The following is a 12,759-nucleotide window of genomic DNA, read 5'->3' as shown; positions in this document are numbered from 1 at the left end:
GCAACAGTGCTGCTACCATCTTCTTAAAACATTTTCAGTTGGTAAAATGAATGAGTTCTGTAGATTTCTTTACTTTGACACACATTTCACAATTCAGTGAGGCAATCAGGCAGAGGTCACACCATCAAACAGTTTCTCTACACTATACCAACTGTTAACATTTTACCAGCTGAAAATATTTTACGAAGATGGTAGCAGCACTGTTGCACAGCTCATTTTTGTAAATTAGCGGGGGGGGGGGGCATAATATTAGAGAAGTACCGGTAAAATGTGACAGTCGGTATAGTGTCAAACTAAAAAAAAAACAGCAGAACCCATTCATCAATATTCACTTCAGCACAGGAATGAATATTCAGCAGATTCCACATGCCTCCAGGAATTGTCGACCTGGAGGCGTGTTTAGGGCGAGATTTGCTACTGCACATCCTGCGAGGTACTTCTCTAATATTATAAAGGCAATTATACATTTATATAAATGAGAATAAACCACACCAACACAATCCTAGACGCAAGCATTTTGCATCACAAACCATAATGACACACTCCTAGTTGCAAACATTATAAGTAACTTATAATCTACCCAAGGTTTCTCACTCAAACATTACATAGCTCATTTAAGTCCTGCTGCCTTTTAGGTCTCATTCCTCCTGTGTATGTATTGTTCCCAGGATTCCCATTTTTCTCTATGTAGTTTGCTCCTACCCTTTTCTAAAGATCTCTCAATATATGTGAAGTATAATGTTTATGTTAATATAACAAAAAAAGCAGAAAGGCAGAGAAAGCACGAATGCACACACCAAATAGCGTATAAACAAATTTAATCTCCGCTTTCGTAAAAATAAACTTCCTCAGAATACAACACTCAGAATCAAAAGCATCCCTTAAATACATCAACTAATTAAAAAATACATCATGTGATAAATTGCTTAATTGGTCAAAAAATTTTTTAAAAAAAAAATACCATAAGAGTACTAACTAAAAAATGTCAAACATACTAATTTAATAACAGTTCAAGCAATTTATTCCTATCTAAATTTTTGGAAATAGATAATTTGCGATATTTTAGAAGACATTTTGAATTGATAGTAGCATTTAACGCAGGGGTTATCAGAAAAAAGTTTGATCTGCCATAAAACCTCTCGTTGTTCAACATAATTCTTAAAATCACCAGCCCTGCCATCATACACACATGTTTCTAACACAGTAAACATAAATTTTCTAAAACCAGTACAAGAAATCGAATATCTAAATAAAGCATTATTATGATTCTTTGTCTTAATAGCATATAAATCTTCTTTAATACGTGTGCCCAAGCTTCTGGTAGTCATACCAACATAAAAGCTGGGCACACAGTAAAGCAATGTATATGAGTCCACTGCTTGTGCAATTAGCATAACTTGTCACCTCTAAAAGACTATCACTGGTGACAACATTGATAAATGGACCCTCAGAAATAAAGCGACAAACAGTACAATTATTGCATCTAAACATCCCTTTCTTATTTTGTTTGTTAAAAGTAGATACTGTTTTATCAGAACTGGCTCTCTCAAAATATTTTCAGCAATTATTTTTCTGAAACACAAAATTGGGTTTGCAACCCACTACTTTGATAATGTCCTGGTTGCCTTTAATCACTTTCCAGTTGTCTTCTAATATCTTTTTTAACCTAAAACAATCTGAACTCATTTCAAATGAACAATAATGTTCTGTGTTAACAGAGTTCCTAGCTACTACATTAACTTCAGACTCCTGGTTTCGGATGTTAGAAAAACCTTTTGTCAGTATTGGTGGAAAAAATACATCACGTTTATTAAAACCTCAGTACCTGTGTTCATTAAAAATTCTCATCATAGCCCTAAGGCTAAACAAATACACAATGAAGTGAAACTCATATAAAGCGTCTATTTCCCTAGTGGTCATGCGGCTGGCCCTTATAAATTGTCCCTGGGGATGTTTTGGTAATGTGCTTTGGGTGGCCACTAGAAAAATGTAAATAACCATTTGTAAAAGTTCTTTTTCTGTGTATTTTGCTCTGAAAACAGTTGTTATCAAAATCCCACCAAAGATGCACATCCAAATAGTTAATAATTAATCCTACGTCACCAAGGGTAAATTGAAGAAAATCCAACTTGGAATTAAGTAGCTGTACCATGTTGTCCACATTAGTTTTATTACCCTCAATGATAAAAATATATATTTAAATTTTATTCCTAGTCAGAAGGCTGACTATAGCAGAACCATTGTGGACATTAAAAAATTCACCAGGCAACTAAATTTGTCTTTTTTGATGCATGGTATTTCTGACAATCACGATACAGTTAGAAAACCTTCCAGTTTTGTTCCCAATTTACATTATACTATTAAGTCTTATGAAGAGTTATGTATTAAGGATGTAGATTTATTGTTTGATAAACAAAATTTTCATCATAACAATTTAGATTATTCAGAAAGACAAGCACTAAAACATCTAAAGGAGTTAGCAACTATGTTTAGATTTATGAAAAGTGACAAAGGTTCAAATATAGTAGTTATGAAGCATGATGATTATTACAAGAAAATGTTGGACATTTTGGATAACAACTGTGAATATGAGATAATTGCGTTGTTTGATATTATGAAATGTTTTAACAAGGTACATTCTCATATTTCTGACGGCTTAATGTGTGGAGAAATTACTTTAAGTCTTTATAATTTCTGTGTGGTTGATAACCCCAAGATTGGGGTTATTTTTGGAATTCCTAAAACCCACAAAAATGTGTTGAATCCTCCTACGTCCGATCGTGTCATCTCCACACTCTGTCACAGAGGGTATATCATTAATAATAGACAGTATCTTGGGGCCTTTGTTAGAAACTCAACCATTTTTCATAAAAGACTCTTGGCATTTTGGACAAGGTGAAAACTTTTATGAGAAAAACACTTTTGATCCTATCAAACATATTGTATTTACCTTAGACGTTAATTCACTATATACCTGCATACCCTATACTGATGGAGTAGAAGCCGTACGCAGTTTTTTAGTTTCAAAGAAACTTTTAAATAATTCTCAGATTTCTTTATTGTGTGTCGATTTTTTGGACATCATCTTGGAAAATAATTTTTCTTGTTTAGGAACAACTACTACAGGCAAAACGTGGGGTTGCCATGGGTTCTCCAGCTGCCCCAGCTAACATAGTTATGGCTTGGTGGGAGGAGGAGTTTTGTCCACCATACATAATACATTTAAAATATTATTTTATGGAAGATACATTGTGACCTTATTTTTATCATTGAGGGTAATAAAATTACTGTGGAGAACATGGTACAGCTACTTAATTCGAAGTTGGTTTTTCTTCAATTTACCCTTGGTGTCGTAGGATTAATTATTAACTATTTGGATGTGCATCTTTGGTGGGATTTTGATAACAACTGTTTTCAGAGCAAAATACACAGAAAAAGAACTTTACAAATGGTTATTTACATTTTCTAGTGGCCACCCAAAGCACATTACCAAAACATCCCAGGGGACAATTTATAAGGGCCAGCATGACCACTAGGAAATAGGCGTTTTATATGAGTTTCACTTCATTGTGTATTTGTTTAGCCTTAGGGGCTATGATGAGAATTTTTAATGAACACAGGTACTGAGGTTTTAATAAGCGTGATGTATTTTTCCCAATACTGACAAAAGGTTTTCTAACATCAGTCTGAAGTTAATGTAGTGGCTAGGAACTCTGTTAACACAGAACATTATTGTTCATTTGAAATGAGTTCAGATTGTTTTAGGTTAAAAAAGATATTAGAAGACAACTGGAAAGTGATTAAAGGCAACCAGGACATTATCAAAGTAGTGGGTTGCAAACCCAATTTTGTGTTTAAAAATAATTCGTTGAAAAATATTTTTGAGAGAGCCAGTTCTGATAAAACAGTATCTACTTTTAACAAACAAAATAAGAAAGGGATGTTTAGATGCAATAATTGTACTGTTTGTCGTTTTATTTCTGAGGGTCCATTTATCAATGTTGTCACCAGTGATAGGATTTTAGAGGTGACAAGTTATGTTAATTGTACAAGCAGTGGACTCATATACATTGCTTTATGCTCTGTGTGCCCAGCTTTTTATGTTGGTATGACTACCAGAAGCTTGGGCACACGTATTAAAGAAGATTTATATGCTATTAAGACAAAGAATCATAATAATGCTTTATTTAGATATTCGATTTCTTGTACTGGTTTTAGAAAATTTATGTTTACTGTGTTAGAAACATGTACGTATGATGGCAGGGCTGGTGATTTTAAGAATTATGTAGAACAACGAGAGGTTTTATGGCAGATCAAACTTTTTTCTGATAACCCCCCTGGGTTAAATGATACTATCAATTTAAAATGTTTTTTAAAATATCGCAAATTATCTATTTCCAAAAATTTAGATAGGAATAAATTGCTTGAACTGTTATTAAATTAGTATGTTTGACATTTTTTAGTTAGTACTCTTATGGTATTTTTTTAAAAAATTTTTTTGACCAATTAAGCAATTTATCACATGATGTATTTTTTAATTAGTTGATGTATTTAAGGGATGCTTTTGATTCTGAGTGTTGTATTCTGAGGAAGTTTATTTCGCGGAGATTAAATTTGTTTATACGCTATTTGGTGTGTGCATTCGTGCTTTCTCTGCCTTTCTGCTTTTTTTGTTATTTGGTTTATGTTAATATAGTTTGATTACCTTTAATACAAATGTAAATTTGCCTATGTCACAAGTGATAATTCAATAAAGGTGTTTGAAAAAAAAGGTCTGGAATGTAATAAGGGTGTGGACTAAAAGTACACAAAATAGGGAGCCTCAGCTTGAATGAGTTAAGGTATTTAACTCACAGATGCAATATATTGGGCTTGATTCTCACCTGTGGTCACCACCTGGTTATTGGCTAAACGTAATAATCTGCTGACTGATTTGCCCAGTATTTCCCCATGAATCTATAGGCTCAGGCTCACTCAGCAACAGATCCCTACTCCCTCAAAGACTTCAAAATCTCACAAACTACTGTCTCCCTGAAATACTGATTTAGCTCATGCCTCATAACAACCCTGGGCATGCAATAATATCTGTGCCATGCACACACCCTCATTCTTATTAAATACATAGACGTGCACACACTAATATATACATATACAGCATATACACAATAGTAAAAGCTGAATGGCCGCTATGTATGCTGCCTGAATGTTTGTTCTACTGGAATAAATCTTGATAGACTTATTTAAGTGTTTTTTGGGTCCCCTTTTTCCCCTGATACATGGTTTACAGGGTTTGGATTACTTATTTGCGAGTGCTGGATCTTTTGGTTTCTGGACTGTGTGCATATTCCGAGCACTGTACTTGGTTTGGTGTGCACTTTTTCTGTTTTTGGTATATATATATATATATATATATATATATATATATATATATATATATATATATATATATATATATAAATTTACACATATATATAAAGTATACTGTTCACTACCTGTCTATACTTCTTTTAAACCTTGTTGCTTTGTCTTATCAAAAGTTCGTAGGTTCATAGTTGGGTACTAGGCTATCTGCCCGAAGGCATTTATAAGCCTAGCCAGAATGTGTTGGCTTTCACCGCCCCCTTAGATTAGTTCCCTGTGCCTCTGTCCAGCAGATCCACTGGTGATCCTCGAGGTAAACTTTCTGTTTCCCATCCACTCGTCAAGGTTTCTTTTGAAGAGTGTTAGCGAGGAGCTCTGCCTAATGTAGATTGGGATCTTGTTCCAAAGCATGGGAAGTCTCTGGGACAGGAATCTATCCCTCCAGCACGTCCTATTTATTGTTGTGGCGAGGTTTATATCCCTAGAGCGTGTGGCTTGAGGGGATAAGGTTTTCTTTAGGTGGAGCATGTCCATCAGTTCTGGGTTGGACATGGACTTGTATGTCAGGCAGAGATCACCTCTGAGTAGGCGGTATGCAACCAAGTACAACTGGAGTTTCTTCAGTTGATCTGCATAGGGCATGTGTTTGAGGCCATTGGTCCTCTTGGTGAGGTACTTCTGTGGTCTTTCCAGCTGTTGCAGGTGTCTTGTAAGGTACATCCCAAATGGGGCATTGTACTCTAAGATGGATCTGATGAGTGATGAGTAGAGGGGCACAATGAACTCTTTTGATTTGGATGCAAACCCTTTTGTGATTAGGTGGGCCACAAAGAAGGATTCTCTAACCACTTTGGCAATGTGATTATCAAAGGTGAGATTACTATCTACTTGGGTCCCCAGATCCCTTATTACGTCTTCCATATTTAGAGGACTACCACCTATGTGGTAGTTTGTGGGTACTTTGTTTTTTTCCAAAGGGGATGGCTATGCACTTTTTGGCATTTAGTTTGAGGCCATGATTTTGACACCAGGTATCCATCTCAGTGAGATCCATTTGGAGGGTGTCTGTGTCAGCCGGAGAGTCAGTTATAGCCCCAAGTTTGCAGTCATCTGTGAACTTGGTCAGCCATAGTCCTCCTGTACTTGCCTGTACCTCTGAGAAGTATATGCTGAACAGGAGGGGTCCTAGGACTGAGCCCTGGGGAATGCCACTTGTAACCAGTTTAGAGTCGAACCTAGCTCCCGCAACTCTCACCATGTGGGTTCTGTCCGTGAACCAGTTGGCAACCCATCTTGTGATGTAGGGGTTTATGTTCAGGCTGGTGAGCTTGTCTATAATACCAGAATGGGGAATGGTGTCGAAGGCCTTAGCGAGGTCTAGGTAGGCTGTGTGTACCACCTTTCCCTCGTCTATAGCCTTGGTAACTGTCTCAAAGAAGTCCACCAGGTTTAGGAGGCATGATCTGCACTTAACAAAGCCAAACTGGGTAGGGTCCAGTGTTTGGAGGTTCCCAATGTCTCTGTTAATGAGTTCCATGATGGTCTGCTCCATAGCCTTGCAGACCAAGCTAGTTAGGCTTATAGGGCGATAGTTCCTGGGGTCTGTTGCGACTCCACCTTTGTGGAGAGGAATAACCGTTGCTCTGCGCCACTCTATGGGTATGTAGCCTGTGGAGAGGCTGAGTTTGAATGGTGTGTTTAGGTGAGGGGTTAGTTTATCTTTGAGCTCGTGTAGGACGCAGCCTGGGACACTGTCCGGTCCCACTGATGCTGTGTTTTTGGCTTTGGAGAGGGCTATTTTAACCTGAGTGTCTGTGATTTCAGGGACTCTACATTCTTCTGGTATGGTTATGGGCCGTTTTGGGGGTGAGAGGGGGGTTAAGTTTGCGCTGAACCTGTCTGCCAGGATGTTGGCAATATCCATCGGTTCAGTGTATTTTGTGCCATTCTGCACTAACTACGAGCAGATCTGAGCATTGCCACTTAGATTCTTGACATAGCTAAAGAATGCCTTGTGGTTATCTTTGGAGTCCTTGGCAATTTTTCTTTCAAAGCTTGCCTTGGATGATTTTATGAGGGATCGTAGTTTCTTGCTGATACTGATCAGGGATGTCTTCCCTTCTTGGGATTTTACTCTTTTCTGTACTAGTTTCCTCCTTTTATTGTATAGCTTGTTTATCGCAGGAGTCCACCAGACTGGTTTCCTTTTCTTGGAGGAGTGAGTCTTGGTTTTGCTTGGGATTGTATGATCCATGCATTCTTGTAGCTGCCCGTAGAATACATTAGTAAAGGATTTTGCAGCTTGGACAATGTTATCCTTCAGCATGAGGGCTTTGAAACTTTCCACCTTGGTCTTAAGTAATGTGAAATTTGCTTTTGAAAAGTTTTTCACAGTGGCTTTCTTGTCCAGGGGTGGGGGCGGAATATGGATATCCAAAGTGATTTAATAGAAAAAAGGACGCTGACAGCTGTAGATATCCAACAAGGCCTTTACTCAGTGCTGAACACAAGCGCTTTCACTAATAAGCTTCATCAGGTGTATACTAAGCACTATAGCACACACACCTTTTATATCAGCTGACTCATCATAGGTTCACATTCCTGAGATACTCTAATTATCTTAAAGGCACTAAACACATATATTTAAACATATTCTAAAAACACATATTAATGACACTCTAAACAACACTATAACACACAATATCAATGCAATTTGCTTAATTTCACATAAAAAATACATACATAAGCATTTATTACTCAAAACAATTTAAAATCACCTATTGCTATCTCCTAAGGGGCCTCTTCTTCAATCTAGGTTTTATAGGGATTCACTCATTCAGCCCATGCCCCTCTGTACTTCTTAATTTGGTGATCCATATGGCTTCCAAATTTTCTGTTCTATTACAAATATCTCCTTGTCTTAAACTTTCTTGCAGTAGACAAATAACCAGAAAACTAAACACATGTGAACTATCTGTAGTAGCTACATGTTTGGAAAGGGCATTGGTCTGACTCCCCTTCCTGATATTGTAAATATGTTCCCTGATACGCTCTCTGAAATATCTGTCTGTCTTGCCAATGTAGAATTTGGAACAAACTCTGCAACTGGCAAGATAGACCACATGTCTACTATTGCATGTGGCAGAAGCATGAAAAAAATATTCCTTGTTTTGATCTGGATGGTAAAAGGAATTACCTGTATATACATAGCTGCACCAATTACAAGAGCCACATGCGGTGGTGCCTGTAGGAGCAACTTGCACTCTGTTCTCCTTTGGATAGCATAACCTCATTTTGATGGACTTTTCATTCCTATAGCTAAATCTGGGTACCACATCAACCAGGCTCGCTATGGTATTATCAGTGAGTAATACTTGCCAGTGCTTCTTAATGATCTCAGTGTTCCTGCCAATATCATTAGTATATTTCAGGGACATTCTCAGTTTAGTTCCCTTCTTATCTGCTTCGAAGTTTTCCACTGGAACTCTCTTATTAGAATAATATGGTTTTGCTTCCAAGCCTCACTTCTTCATAGGTTCATAGATTAGTACTAAGCTAACTGCCCTTGTGAGCCATTTTAAGCCTAGCCAATCATCCCTTGTGAGACTCAAACCCTGCACGTTGTGTTTGTAAGGCAAACACCTTAACCATTAGGCCACCCTCCAGGTCCAATATGTTGTCACCTCTGGTGGGAGTGTTGACCAGTTGAACCAGGACATTTGAGTCACTAGGGGCACCTGCTCAATCAGAGTCCTTTCATTGTACCCTCTTTCCTTCAAAAACCCAACAACTCTATCCATCTCATTGTTAAAATCTACATCTCTCACATTTAATCTCGAGGCCCGCATAGCTTGATTAACAATAACATTCTTAAAAACATGAGGTGAATGTGCACTACTCCTGTGAAGGAGGTGATTCACATGGCAGTCCTTCCTATGCAGTTTGGTAAAAATAGACCCATTCACTTCTCTCACAATAGCTACGTCCAAGAAATCCAACTCTTCTTGTGACACTCTATGTGTAAAACGTAGAAAATCCGTGGAACTATTAATAAAATTCAAAAATCTGCTAAGATCATCTGTATCCCCCTCCCACAGAATAAAAACATCATCCACAAATCTACGATAAAAACGTATATGTTCTTTAAAAGGACCTGCGAGCACATATTCTTCTTCCCAAGTAACCATAACTGCATTGGCGTAGCTATTTGCACAAGAAGTGCCAAATAATTGATGTCCAAAAAGAAAAACATTGTGTTCCAGCACTAACTTCAATAATTCAATCAATAAACTGACCTTCTCTTCATTATATGTTGCATGCTTATTCAAGAACTGCAGAACTAAGTTGACGCCTAACTCATTGGGTATTACAGTAAACAATGAGACCACATCTATTCTCACTGGACTCATATAAATCACTAAGAAAATGTTCCGTGTCTCTAAGTACATGCTGTAAATCATTTAGCAGAGGTCTGATCCTTTTCCCAATGTAAATAGAGGCAGGCTCAGTGCACCAACCTCTCCCTGAGACAATGGGTCTCATAGGGGGGTCAGAATTAGACTTGTGCACCTTGGGTAAGCCTTGCAGAATAGGTATCAAGGGTTTATTTACCAAGAAATATTCAAATAATTTCTTATCTATTCTATTATGTTCATATAGAAATTTAACCATGCAAGCCACAGTCTCTATATGTTCGTTAACCTGTAAAATGTTTAGTTCCTCATAAAACATTCTATCTGCTAAACTCTCTAGCATTTTCATTTCATACCAAACTCTATCCATAACAACAATCATGCCGCCTTTGTCAGCTGGCCTGATTGTAATACGTGCATCATTCTCTAGTTCTTTTAATGCTGCTGTTTCATTCTTGTTTAAATTAGAATAACCCCTACTTTTAACACATGGATTAACTTTCATGCATTCATCATATACATCCCTAATACAGAGCTTCTCAAATGCATTAATAATAGGATTCAGGTTTGGTATAAAAGTACTTGGTCTCACAAACATATTATGTCCTCTGTCATTGCCTTCTGTATAGAACATTGATTTCAAAGTTAGATTCCTGGTAAAAGTTTTAATGTCAAGAATGACATCGACTTCTGATATTCTGTCAAATTGACACTAGAGAACACCAGTCACCCAAGTTGGTGATGACCAGGTCCAATATGTTGTCACCTCTGGTGGGAGTGTTGACCAGTTGAACCAGGACATTTGAGTTTATAAATTCTAGGAAAAGTTGGGCAAGGGAGTTAGTATTTGAGTAGTTCTCTCAGTAAATGTTTGGGTGATTGAAATCACCCAATATTAGGGTGTTTGGTAGGACATTTATGTTTCCCAGTGTTTCCAGAAACGCGGAATGGGGGTCCTGGGACATGGTGGGTGATCTGTAGCAAGCTACAATTTGAATTGCAGTTTTGCCCATTGTTAGTTGCACTTGGATGATCTCTGAAGCATCATGCTGTGCCACTAACCTGGAGGTGTGGGTATCCTTGATGAATATGGATACGCCCCCGTCTTTTGTATTTCGGTTTGGGTTCCGTGGCCGAAATGTATGATATGAGTTGTAGCATGGTAGTGCTGGGGTGCTCTCTGGAGCCTTAAACCTGCACATATATCGATTTTCTCCATACTGAGGAGTGCCTCGAGAGCATGCATTTTAAGGTTTAGACTCCTGGCTTTGAGTAGCATTACCCTCAGTTTTCTGTTACTTGTGCTATTTACGGCGTTGGGTTTGTCTTTTGAGCCTTGCCTAAAAAAGGCACTATGGGGGTGGCAAGATCCTTGGCAAGAATTCAAAAGCCTAAGGGTGGCAGGTGCAAGCTGTCTCTAGAGAAGCAGCGTGGTTTGTCGAGCATGTCATCCCAGGCAGACAGACACTGGATCCCCTTTGAATGACACCATAAACTTAGCCAATTGTTGAAATCGAGAATTTTATCTTTATACCGTGGTATTATTCTTGGTGAGGCAGGATGCTGCTCAGGGTCAGGATCATACCAGCCTGGACTACGTGATCAGAGAGCTCTTCCATGTCTCTTTTCATGTAGTCCAGGGAGGTACGGCTCAGGTCATTCACACCAACATGGACAATGACAGAGTCATATTTGTACTTGTTCTGGAGTGACCTGAGTGCTTGTGTTATGTGGCAGATCCTGGCACCTGACAGGCAGCTAACAGCAACCTTCTCCTTATTCAGCCTAGTGAGTGGGACGTTAGTGTGCCTGACTATAGAGTCACCTATTGCTAGTATGTTGGGTATGTTATTTTGCCTTAAGGGCTGTGACTGCATGGCACACTGGTTTTGTGAAGTATGTGTTTCATGGTTTGTGTTGGGGGATGGAAGTTGCTTGGATGTTTGCTTTGGAGGTCTCTGTTGGTTTTGCAGATTTTTATTTAGAGCCTCAGAGTATGTTTACATGTACCTATGTGTGTTTTTTGCTGGTGCTGGTTTAATGGGCCTATGTAAGACTGGTGGTGTGATGCAAGTATTTCCCTTCTCCTCTTGACTCTCTGATCCAGTCTTGGGTTGAGAGAGCTTAGACTCTAGTTTGGCTGTATAACTGCATCTCTCGCATGTTTTAGTGTTTGGTGGTAGGAGGAGGGGGTTGTCTGTGTACATGAGGCAGTTGTAACATTGCCTCAAAATGCCCAGATTCACCAGTTGGACTGGAGGGTACACCTGAAACTGCCTTTGGACATGCCTGGATAGGTACAATGAGCTGTTTTACTGGATGGCTGGTAAGGTCAAATAGAGAGCCTTGTCCTACTGTACAGTACAGGAGGGTCTAGTGCTAGGGTTTATAAGTGCTTGCTATAAGTTTTGAGCAAGTGCCGGGCTGAGAAATGAATGGCTTGAGTGCTTAAGTTGAAAGTTTGTCTAGTTCCAAGGGAAAAATTGAAGAGGAGACTTTGTGGAGCTGGGAATAATTTTACCCTAGCTAACCAGCGCTGCCCGGTGCGCAAAACCAGGCAAATATGGTATTTATAGCAAGGAAATAAAACAGATAGAAATTATCCCAAAATGGCCAATAAACTACTCATTTCTGGGCTGAAACCCCTCCTCCAGTGACAGATAGGCTGCTCAAAGCTGCCCTCTCTCACAGGTGAACAGAGAAACTTTCTTCTATCCAAGTAAGGTATGGGCAAACACAGAGATTTGTAACACAGCCCTGAATTCAGCACTAACTTGAAAACTGGACTATACTACTAGCTTAGAAAGGCAGGAAACAAGTATATATATATATATATATATATATATATATATGTATTTTTTTCAGAAAATAAAGCAGATACACTCAAAAAAAACAGTTTAAAAGCTCAGAAAAGGATACTTATTGTTATATACCGCAGATCAGAGTTGTAGTCAATGCCCCCAGTAATAAAGTAGGAAGAAACACA

This window comes from Protopterus annectens, chromosome 5.part0, assembly GCF_019279795.1.
Source record: "Protopterus annectens isolate FY-2018-M chromosome 5.part0, PAN1.0, whole genome shotgun sequence".
Lineage (NCBI taxonomy): Eukaryota > Metazoa > Chordata > Ceratodontiformes > Protopteridae > Protopterus > Protopterus annectens.
Note: the sequence above shows the minus strand (reverse complement) of the source record.